Source organism: Pipra filicauda, unplaced genomic scaffold (genome assembly GCF_003945595.2).
Source record: "Pipra filicauda isolate LSUMZ 115617 unplaced genomic scaffold, ASM394559v2 scaffold309_size868695_pilon, whole genome shotgun sequence".
Classification (NCBI taxonomy): domain Eukaryota; kingdom Metazoa; phylum Chordata; class Aves; order Passeriformes; family Pipridae; genus Pipra; species Pipra filicauda.
The window spans coordinates 384,458-396,839 of NW_024104431.1; the positions used below are offsets into that span (position 1 = coordinate 384,458).

The following is a 12,382-nucleotide window of genomic DNA, read 5'->3' on the forward strand; positions in this document are numbered from 1 at the left end:
CTTCCTTTCTGACACACATTAAGAACTTAGAGCAAACACTCAGATATCTTAATTGTCTTGCTGCCTTTACTGTGCTGTGCTTGATTTTCATCCTGGGAAGCCATATGTGGAAGGCTTTTGGGATCAGCCAGACAGAATGCCTGTTTTTTCTTCCTAGCAATGAAATAGTAATCACTTCTTAAAATAGAGATGGCCCTGAAGTGTGACCATGGTAAGATCAGCCTTTGATAATACTGATCCTGTGCAGCATTTGTTTGTAGTGCTTGCAGCTTTTATTTGTAGTTAGCAAATATGGGCGCCCTTGAGGTTCACCCAACCTTTTAAGAATAGGTTAAAATTAGAAGTGACTGGTAGAGAGTTCATCTGCTAAAAAGCAAAAAGCTAAACTGCTTTTGGATTTGCTGTCATTTCTCTGCAGGCAGTAAAATGCCAGCTTCCTGCTTTACCAACACAAACCCATTTGCATTAATAATGCCATATTCAATGTAGTGAAGGAAAAGATTAAATTTCCCTCAATAGATACAGAGCAGGTTTTCCTGAGGCTTTCCTAAGCAGGAAATCTGGCAAATAATGAGCACAGATTAGCAAACCAAACCTTGAAGCAGAGAGGTGATTCCTGGCAAAATCAGGTTTCACTTGTGATAATTCAACATCTCATTTAATCTTTCCTGTAGAATAGTTGGCAAAAGTATCATATATTTTATCATATCTGATATATATTGGTTTAGAAGTGTCCTACATAGATAACAAGAAAGACAGTATTGTAATAAGGATTTACTAACAGTCTTTCCTTAGTAATTCTTCAATGATTTCTGTTGCTCTGAGCATTCTCTTGCACTTTATCTCCTGTCAAAGAATCTTTCAAGACAAAAAAAAAAACAAACCACAAAACTCCCTCTAGTCTAGAAAGGATGGATTTTGCCTTATTAAGAGTAAACTGATTTTCAATCAGCATAATTAAAAAAAAAAATAACAGAACTTTAATATAGACTAACTACTGCCCTAGATGTAATAGTCTTCAACTCTCAATAGTAAAAGACTGCTATGACATTTCATTGATAAGATGCTAATTTGTGAAGATTTCATTAATGATCTCAAGAAGTCATTAATTTAGTTTTAAAGAAGAATAGAATGGAATAGGAAAATGTGATGTTTGTGTTTTACAGGTTTCACTTGTTATCTATCACTCCTAAAATTAGAGAGGGGATTTTAATTCACTTTGATGTTGCTTTAGTTTATTTTACTTGTAGGCACATAGAGTAAAATGTGTCTCATACAGGAAATTAACTGCTCAGACTCTGGAAGAAAAATGTATCTGTTGATATCTGACACATTTTATGACACTACTCAGTCTGGATGTAGATTCAAATTTGAATATGCAACATCTCCAGACTCTAGTGGTCACATGGTACAGCAGAATTCTCTTCTCTTCATGTTATTAAAGTGCAAAGATTCTACTTGAATGAAAATAGTTTCCTCTATGTATTTCTGACCATGTTGGATATACCATAACAAACTTTCTCAGTGTTGTTTGTTTCTTCCTTGTTCTCTTTGCAGAGGTGATGCTGAAGCTGAAAGGGAGCTAAGAAGGAATAGGATTATTCTGTTTTATGTTCATCTAGAGCCACATTGATACCTGGCAGGAAGAATACCAAGCTTCCAACTCTGTCTATTGGTCCTTGCTCTTCTTTTCCCTCAACACTCTTGTGCATTTAATTCCCTGCACTTAATGATAAAGATATAAACCAAACTTTATATGTTGTTTTGCATACAGAACTTCTAACTGATAATTAAACAACCATTTAATTGGCAGTGAGTGGTTTGTCTACCAGAAAAGTCAAAGTGAGAAAGACTTGTTTTGTTAATGACATTGTCCCACTGTTGGGTTTTGTTGCTGTTTAGTTCTATCACTCTTCTTAACAGGTAACAATGGAACTGAAAGTAAGTTGCTCCTGGTGTGCAGGGAGCATTTGGGATAGGATCCACCTAAGGCTTTGCATTTTAATCTATCATCTTATGTTTGCAGAGGAGACTAAAGAATTTTCTAAGGTTCCATAAGCTTTTCTACTGCTGCATATTTTGCTGTACCATTTACATCTAGAGCATTTTCAGACCATCTGGAGCAAATCTGTGTGCAAAAGGAAAATAGAAAAAAACTCCCTGTTCTTTATGGAAATCTATTCTGTGAGCCCCTCCTCTCAGTCAGGCAGGTTTTCATCCTCTTTTTCTCAGGATGGATGGAACACTGCTACTTATGTAACAAAGCAATGAGTTTTCTCTTTTAGAATAAAAAGTAGGGTAACTAAGCAACAAAAATCATCCTTGTGCTGAACAAAGATTGCTTTCTGATCGTTAGGATACTAACACCAATACTTTCAAGAATTCAACACTGATGCTTTCAGTGTGAGCAAGTAGCTTTCAGCCTTCTCATTCTCATTATGTTGTTTTAGTAATGCTCAAAATGTTTTTAAACCCTTTTTTTGTAGGGAAAAATCTATGGTCCAGCTCTCACTCTAACCCACACAACTTCCAACAAGGTGCTGTTTTCTTCACCAGGATCCTGTCTTGGTGTGTTTATCTCCATGGGTAAATCAGGATACAGGATGAAGACACTTAGCTTTCTGGTTAGGTAGAATTTTTTTCCATTAATTTGGCTTTTTTGACACCATACTAGTGCTGACATTAAAAACTTAATCTGAAGTTTTAACCCAGGGTTTGCTGATGCCTCAACTAAATCGTAAACTGCTTAATGTGGTGATCTTCTCTGTCCCCTCACACAGCAAGGCTGGGGGGCTGTGCTGCTGAGCTTTCTGCCTGCTGCTCTCACTGCTGAGGTGGATCCCGTTTCTGGTGACCCAATTCAGTCCCTTGATAGGAAAGTGAAGAGGGTTAATTGGTGGCTTTACCTGGGCTTTACTCAGGTGTCTCTGTGTGACCATGCAGACTTTGTGCCTGTCTGCCACGCCTGCAGAGTGGTGACAACAGTTCTTTCTGCTTGGGACATTGTGTTCAAGCTCCAGGAGCTACCAGAAAAAGTGTTCTTCAGGGCATTTATGATGTCATGGCTCATGTAAGGAATATGAGGGAAACAATCCCATTCCCATTCCAGTCGCCTGTAGAGCTCCAGGCATTCCATGGCACTGGTGTTGTTTAGTGGTGTCTTGTTCTTCCCTTCCCACTCTGCAGTGCTGGGGGTCTGAGCCTGCTTCCAGGAGCTGAGTGTAGGCCCAGCACCAAGCCTCCACTCCAGATCAGAGCTGGGATCATCTCCAGGCAGGGTCTTCTAATAAGCCAAGAGCTCTCATAAAGCTTAATGTGATTATCCACACAAGCAAGCACACACAGGGACACAGCAAGCCTTAGCTGGAAATAGCATCTTGGGAGACACAAGCATAATGACACTTTCTTACATACCAATGTATGCTATGTGTGATAAAAGAATTCAGTTTAAAGATACCATTCACCATTCAAAAAGAAAAAAAAAAAGAAAAAAAAGAAAAAGATGAGAGTTTTGAGGTCAAATTTTGAACCACAGGCTTTTTAGGGACCACAAATGGTGAAAGGGACTTGTATCAACTGTGGAGGATGAAAATTTCTCAAACTTATTTCAATGTAGACTTTTCAAGTTAATTTTTAAGTTATTTCAATTTCTGTTCATGTAAGTAGTTACAAAGTCACACCTTACAGATGTTGTGTGTATAAGCTCAAGGGGATGTTTGAATCAGAAGATGGAGAAAGTGCCAGTTTCCAGGTTTGGGCCTGTTTAGTTGCACAGACCTAGTTAACAAGACAGATTTAGGATTATAGCCCTAAAATTCCCTGTTTGTAATCCCATTTGTTTGTAGCATTGTTAGTAAAAGTGGGAGACTGGTTTACTGGCAGAAAAGCCAGTATATTTAGTAGAGCTCCTACTTAGTAAAATTTGGAAATTTTTCTCTCACATGTTGCGTAACACAGTGAAGATCAGGGTTAACAGCACAGAGGTCAGGAAAGCTTTGTCAGGTGCCTTCTTCAAGAAGCTGGATGAGCAGAGTGCTTTGTGAGGGAACACGCAGGGTGACTAGAGTGCCAGGTTTAAATAGGAAAGAGGACTGGTATGGTCACAGGAGGCAGTGGCAGGCTGAATGGGAAGTCAACAAGCCCATGAGGAATTTTGCCATAGCCCTTGTTTCCTCTGGTAATTAGGAGCATGGATGCAAAGTTTGGCAGTACACTGGTTCCTTTGCTTCAGGACATACACTGTGGGGTGTTTGCCTGTGTTGCTGGCAGAAATTTGGTGTTGTGAATGCAGTTGTACACCGATATTGAAAGCACTGGGTAAGGAAGCTGTATTTTGAAATGGAGGAAAGGTTGTCAAATAAGTAGACACTAATTGTTCTGGAAATTAGCACTGAAGAAACTAAACACTTGGAATTAAAGAGAGGATGGCAAAAAAAAAAAAAAAAACAACTAAACAAAGTGAGAGGGTGTGCTTAACAAAGAAAGAGAAAATATCTGAAATAAGACACTGCATAGAGCAACTGGAGACAGGGGTAACCATCGGTATGAAATCACAGCTGTCCATAATTCCCAGTATCTGGGGGATTAGGGAAGAGAAGCTGAAGAATAAATGACAGATGAGGAAGATCCTAAATACAAGGAATAGGTGAAAATCTATTATAGTAACACAACTGAATGGTGAGTTGTGTGAGCAGACCCAAGGGAGTGGGTTTGGGGTTTAGTATCCATTCATGCTTGGACAGGACTAAAGTCTTATCAAAGCTGGAGTAAAGAAATAGGTTTTGCAAGTAAAGTTGTACAGAGGATGAGATCCCAACCAAGCTGTGCCATTTGCTGTGCTGTGCTGCATTGCAGGGACCAACAGGAGGAGGGAATGAAGGCAACCTGAGCCTGGCAAAGAAACCAGTGCCTGGGCCACCGAGCAGGGCTGAGAGCAGAGGATGGGAGTGGGATGATGGACAAGGGAAGGTGACCCAGATAACAGAGGAAAGAGAGATTACCTGTCTCTTCGAATCCGATAGTTTTGGGATTTATAACTTCCTTCTAAGGATGGTTTGTTCCAGTTTGTGCCTTTTATATGTCCCGTGACAAATGTGGGTCTGTTGCTGGCCAAAGTACTTTCACTGGATCCTTCTATTTGATAAGAACTGCAGAGTCTCACTGTGTGATGGCAATTCAAAATCTTGGGAAATTTAAGAAATGGAATTTGACTCATTAGGATGGAACCAAACAGTTTAACTGTGTTACTATGTCAATACTCCCCTGAATTTGCAGTATACTGTGTTTTAAAATTGGTGTCTCTTTCAGTTTTGAGTCCATGCAAAGCCATTAGAGGTTACTAAAGTACAATTTCCCAAACTACCAGGAAGATGGCAAAATAAAAATTCAGAGCATAATCACGCTTTAACCTCTTGGTGCCTCAGTGCAATGGGTGCCAGCCTCTCCTCCCAGGGACACTGAATTCCTTAATTAATACTCAAAGTGCTGAATGATTTGGGTAGGCTTTTTATGCAATTAAAAATATGAATTAAGTCTTAATGTTGCCCCTGGAACATCACTGTTACTTTTAATATTTTCTTACCATCGTTTCACTATACTCTGACTGCACTGCACTGATTTCCCCAGTTAAGCTTGGGTTTCCTCTGTTGTGCTACTGAAAACCTACTCAAGACCTCTTTCTTTGCTTCTCACTAAGAAATTGGTTGCTTTACTCAGACTAGCAAAAACCATTCTTTCACTAGCTTAAAATAAATTCATAGTTCTTGAGTTTAAGGCACTTTTATTTGTTCTTTCCTTATGGCCAACCCTCCATATTTCTTTTCCATTTCATAAATGCATTCTGTAAAGATGTGAGAAAAGGACAGACGAGGACCTCATTACAGTTCCCAAGTGTTTTCCCTTTCCTCCTCATAAATAAAGTACTTTTGAGAGCCTTCACTTGCAGAGAGATCATTCATATAGTTTGTGTTTCATAAGAGTAAACCGAATTACTTCCAAATGCAGCATATGATGTAAATATTCAGAAGATTTTGTGATTATGTCTCCCAAGCTCACCAGAGACCTGAATCATTGTGGAGAATAGCTCCTCTGGGCTGACACTGCCCAGCTCTCTGGAGACAGAGGAGAAACAGGTGACACTTTTGATGCTTCTGAAGTCACGCTGTGCTCTCACTGTCTCCAAAGGAAGAAGGGATAGGATTGTGTTTGTCAATGATTTCATGTTCCCAGTCTTCCCTGGGTCATTTTTAATGTCTGACTTTCCTGTGTGCAGCTTTGGTTCTGTGTCAGGTGCTGGTTTTTGCAGCTGTCTGGGCCAGGGGCTGACTCCCAGCCTCACACACCTTCACTGAGTGATACCAACAGTAACACCACTTACACCAGGGATTTTTCTAGTACTTCCTCTTTCATTCACTTTTCATGAACAAACTTTACAGATTGAGGGGAAAACTGTTACGAAATAGATTAAGAGTGAAACTGGTAGATACTGAATAGGATTTAATGGAAATTAAATATTTACAGAGACCTGACATCTGTACAGACTTCTCCACACAGTCCCAGGGACAGAAGTCATCTCCTAGATGGCCTTGATCCAGCAGAGTGCTTAAGGCCAAGGGGTAGTTTCCCTGAGTTAATTGAGAATATGTATGCCTATTTAAGTGCTTTGCTGGACTGCAGCCTTGCAAACACTATGCTTTCGTTTATATTCCTTTTTTTTTAGTTTTTATTTTTATGTAAGGATATGAATCTCCACTGGTTCATTGCCTTATATTATGACAGCAGCATGAGACAAGTATCAATCAGTACCTACAAATTGAAATGAAGGCTGATTTTTTTTTAATAAATATTTAATAGCTGCCCTTAAGAACCACTAAATTCCTTTCATCTGTAATAAATAACTTACAAAAGCAAATTTACTTTTGGGCTAATGGGAGCAAGTGTGTTCTGTTCTGTGAACAGTTTTACGGAGGAAACAAATAAATTTAAAGGCTCACCTGAGTCCACACGTCTACTTCAAGGGGAAATTATTTATGGGATGAGCTATTTTATTTAAATGACTACTTATGAGACAAAAGCTGAGAGATGTTGAGTAAAGTATGTTTGTATCACCTACTCCTTCTCTGCCTGTGCTTGGATGTCGCTTTAAAATAGAGTTTCTTTGTTTAGCTCCTTTGGTGGAGACAGTAATTCAGTACTTCAAAATACTGATTAATTCTAAGTCATTCTCTATTAAAGCCTAATTGAATCAAAATTATTACCTTTAGTAAAACTATCATTAAGTTAATAATTTATTTCAAGCAATGACCAAAATATGAATTATTAATTTACACAATTAATTGAAATGTTGAAAATTTTAATTTTGTTAAAAAACCCACTACCACCACCACCACCAATAAGCGTCCACCCAGGAGTATGAAAACAGCGTGTTACAAAAGATTCAGATAGCATAAGATCACGAGGCAGTTCAAAGGGAAATATTTACAGTTATAAAATCTCGATGATAAAGAGGAATAACAAATTAATATAAAACCCATTTAGTGAGACTAAACAGATCCATGGCAGTAAGTGCCTGTTTCTGGTTTTCTCAGATAAATTTACAGAAAGTTTTCCTCCAATGAAAATGGGGGAAAACTCCCAATGGAATCAATCCAGGATGTTTTTGTCAAAGGTGGCATTTGCTGGTTTTTGTTTGGTACTCTGGCAAGATAACCTGTCTGGTTCAATTGTTCAAACTCATCCCCAATATTTATTTTTACAACATGATTATGAGGAGTAGGGTATGACATTCCAGTGCTAATGCACCTGCTGACATTGGATTTGCGTCACCTTCTTCTGGGCTGAATATAGAATGCATTCCAGATAATTAATTTAGAGAAATGCAGCCTGCCTGTCACTCTGTGTTTCCCAGGCAGTGTTTCTGGTACACTGTATATTTGATCTGCAGAATCTGATAAGGGAGACAGTGTGCAATTTTTCGGGTTGAGTGGTTTGGGGTTTTGTTTTTTGCTTTTTTGGAGAGGGAGTTTGAAACTTAAGGAACCTGACTTTTTTATTTATTTACATTTTAAATGCTTAAACATGTTCAAAATCTCTTTCCCCCCTTACATACATCCATGTTACTAAGTCCTAATTTTGCATATTCATAATATTGAACAATCTGAGTGTCAGTAACTCCCCTGGGTTTTTCTTACCTGGCAGTAGTTGATAAAACTTCCAAACTGTTTTAAGTGTAGCCCTAATTCTACAAACTTTCAGTGGAGCAAAGCCTTCTTTCATCATTTAAGTCCTGGGTAAATACGTTATACTTGCTTAGACCACCTATGTTAAAATGAATTTGTTTAATAAAACAGTCACATTAGAGATCCAGCAAGGAAGCTCTAAGAAGTTGTGAAAAGACAGAATGAATCCCTTCAGGAGTGAATTGCTGGGTGGTGGGAAGAGTGACTACTGAGGTCCCAGTGTTTTGTGCTTTGATGGCCGGACTGATGATGGATATCCCAGGGTTATTGCAACAGGGACAGTACAGAAGTTAGATGTGCTATATTAGGGACCAGAGATCATTCATGGGTGATGATTTATTTATTTATTGCACCCATTTCTGACTATCCTGAATTGAAGGATGCTCTTAGATAAGCATCAGCACTGAAGCTCACTGTGAATCAAAGCTCAAACATAAAACAAAAATGCTGACTGTAAGAACACAAGAACTCAGTGTCAGCCTGAATGGCTTCTTGGGTCTAAAATGAAGCTGTTGCCTGATTTGCTAAATTCAGTTCTGCATTCTCTACACTTGCAAATTGAAAAATAATTATAAAATATAGTAGCAAATAGAAAAATAATTATAAAATTTTTAAAGATCTGTGACTTTGCCTTACTTGTCTTGATGGCAGGGAAAGGACATGACTGTAGAGAGTGTGCAGCTTTACTCAGATGTGAATACAAAACTTCTGATTTATATTACCAAAGCTTAAAATAAATTGGTTTAAATTATCCTCAGGTAAGTGATTGAAGCAAAATACCTGTAGGATAGAAATGCATTTAAGCCTTGAGCATGGACTGCTTTCATTATACATGCAAGTAAAATTGTCAGCACTTTTTCTTTTCTCATTAGGGAGGACCATTTCTACAGCCATAAAATATTGAAAATGGAGGTACGACAGAAGTTGACAGGATAGCTATGACACAGGTGGCTGTTAATGTTTCAATACTTTACTTTCCTTCTTTCTTATGAAAAGAAAAATTGGAATGAAAAACTCTGAAAGACTAAAATTTACTTGGCTTGAAGAACACGGGAACTTAATTAAAACAGTGCTTTCTGAAGGTGGAAATAATATCACGAAAATAAACTGCAGAGTATTTAATGATGTTGAAAATCTCCTTTCATTTGAAAACTATGTTTATGAACTTTTTTCCCCAAGGATTGCATACCAAGTGAATGTTAATTTACAGGATTTAACCTTAATTGAAGTTGCAATGCCTCATTTCTTTCTGTGACTTTTCTTTTGGTATAAGATACATCCAACAGAAATACTAACACCATTCAGTTATTTTGGACCTATCGTGGAAGACAGTGAGCCAAATCTTTAAAGAAGTTTTTTACTTTAAGGTTGCAGTTCTATTACTGACTCAGGCACCTACATCTTGAGGAATGCTCAGGTGTTTGGGAAAGCTGGAACTCAGAGTGCAGTCTCATGGCTGTCTGTGTTTGCCTGAGATGTATGCAATATCCATAGCTTATAACTGAATGGGTGGGGTTTTAAAACAGGCTGACAGTGGCATTTGCAATGGAATTTCTTTCCATAGGGTGCATTCTTACCTGCTGTGCAATGCATTTAAAGCCTCTCACCATTCTCACTGTTCTATAATTATGCCTGTGCACTAATTACATGTCTCTACAAACCCACTGTCTTCGAAAGGATTTCCTACATAAGAGCTGATGTGAAACTCCATAAACGTGCCTGAAAATGAAAGACATAGGTGTGGAATATAGATTTTATACCATTTTCACTGTGGAGTTCCTCTGGCTTTTCAGAAAGAAACCAGACTAGGCACTGAGCACACAGCTGAAGATTCAGGACACTGAGGACTCAGCCGAGGAGGAAAGGATCCTTCTCCCTGCACCACTGGAGCAGGCACTGTAAGGATGTTACAGCTTTCATCTGTTCTGTTCCTTTATCTCAGCCAGTGACTCATACTGCAGTGCAACCAGAGGCAGCACATTTGCATCACCTATCAGCTTATTATTTAGGGCAAAGTAATTGTTGTTGGCATCTTAAAATACCCCATCGAGTCCTTCAGACTTTGCTTATGAAATATTGGGATTTTTCTTTGAACCAAATCTCTTCAGCCTACATCAGCTTAATATCTCCATGAAATCCCCCTGGTTCTCTTATTAATGTTATTTCTAATACGATATTTTTTTTGTTCTGCTGGTTTTGTAACAGCTGGCAGGGTCTGTGTTTGCAAACCCAAATCTTGTCTGAAGGAGCGTGTCTACAACATCAGAAGATGAAGATAAACAGCACTTGAACCTTGTAGAACTTTCCAGCCTGCCTTCAGTCTGAGATTGGCTAATGGAATATATTGCCAAAATTAGAAAATTATTTTCAGCAGGACTGGTAGGCTAAGAGCAGAAGCTGTGATATTTGGGCCAAGTGTAACAGTGAGTTTCCTAAGAAAACTAGAAAACTAGAAAATGCCTTTTTCCCCCATCTTGATTTCTATGTAAAAATCATTCTTGATATTTAAGTTGAAGTTATTTTGCTTCTATTTTTGCTGGAAAATTAGGCTTTTGGAATCTTCTGTTCACTGAATGTATGAAAACTGATTTTCTTCTAAAATACATATTTTCAAAGCCACTTAGCCTTGTTTTTGACAAGGTTATTCTGGTTATACCCAGTCTATTTGATGAGTTTTATTATGCTAGAATCTGCAGGCTATAATTAAAGGGATTTCAGAAGTAATTATTTTCCCAGCTTTTTTGCTTTCTTAGTGAATAACAGGAGAGCAAGGCCAGCAAATGGGAGAGCAGACACAGCAGCACATTTCACTATGTGCTCACATGAGCAGGAATGTCCAACATGTTTCTACAACATTTCAGAAATGTTCTGCCTTCAAATACGTTCAGTCATCAATACCCAGTCAAGTTAAACCCGTCTCTCAGGACATGCTGCTCTTTGTCTGGGATTGGATTTCAGAATGCGCAGCTCAGGACAGTAAAATTCTGCTGCAACACTGAGCCTTTTTATCTTGTTTTCCTTATCTTGCACTGAACCCCTCTGATTGGCCTAGTGATATTCTGTCAGTAGGCAGGTTTCTACTCAGCATATTTTATTTCATTCTCTCTTAAATTCTCTTTAATACAAATGGAACCATTGCCATAAGACCCACTCATGCCTTTGTATTAGTGAAGCAAATTGGGGTAGGTTTTAATGTTTCTTCCCTAAGTTATGCTGTTGGCTGGAGAAACCTTATAAGACTTCAGTTTAAATTCAGTAAGCTTATTTAACAGTGACAATTAAATGGTCAGAAAAAAATCAGGCAAAACTTCCAACAAAATATTCTGCTTGTTTGTTGTTTTTTGGGGTTTTTTTTTGTGTTTTTTTTTTGTTTGTTTGTTGTTTTTTTGTTTTGTTTTGTTTTTTTTGTTTTATAATGGCCTGGAAAGGTTGATTTAACAGTGACTGAAGGGCAAAAGGGATGTATTATAGAGCTACAGGGTGGTGGGTTTTTTCTTTTTTTTTTTTTAATGTATTACCTTCCCACATCCATTGACTTCAATAAATTAACTTGAACCAAGGTAAAACGATGGTTTAAATTAAATCCTATCAATGTGTCTTCTGTTTTAGGCATGAAGTGAGTGTGAAGGTATAGTGAAACTGAGGCAAGATTCCTTAGGATCATTCTATCTTAAATGACTGAAGTGTTTCTGCTATTTCACTTCTTTTACCTGTTGTAATTTAAAAAAATATTAATTTTATATACTTTTTAAAACTTGACCATTTTACATATTGATAATTTTAATTTTCTTCCTTCCTCTGTTCATACTGTTGACCGTCTGTAAAAGCAAACTGGAAATTTCCTACAGTTCTTCTGTGGTGAGAAGACAGTCTTGGCTATATTTGTTTGGTTGGTGAGAAGTCAAGTTTTGTCAGCACTGAAGAACAGAGCTGCAAATTTAGAAGTGAAACATGGCTTTTTTGATGTCAGTGGATTGTCAGGGCTGGCAGGTATTTCCTTTGGTTCCAGGCAGTCACTGGAAGTGCTCTGTTACCAGCTAAGAACTAGAGAACTCTGAAAAGCTCACAGTTTGCTTGGTTTTCATTAGAATTTTGAACTGCCAGGCTCCCCCAGTTCTACCTCCCTGGGTTTTTGGTCTATTACA

General features: G+C 38.1%; 1 long non-coding RNA gene across 1 annotated transcript; it reads right to left on the reverse strand.

The window, feature by feature from the left end:
• Positions 1-594: 594 nt before the first annotated feature.
• On the reverse strand, positions 595-2,974 carry LOC120323650. Its single transcript, XR_005564320.1, has 3 exons — positions 2,907-2,974; positions 1,637-1,725; positions 595-668 (listed from the first exon to the last, which is right to left on the reverse strand). It is a non-coding gene; the product is annotated as an uncharacterized LOC120323650 (long non-coding RNA).
• Positions 2,975-12,382: the final 9,408 nt, after the last annotated feature.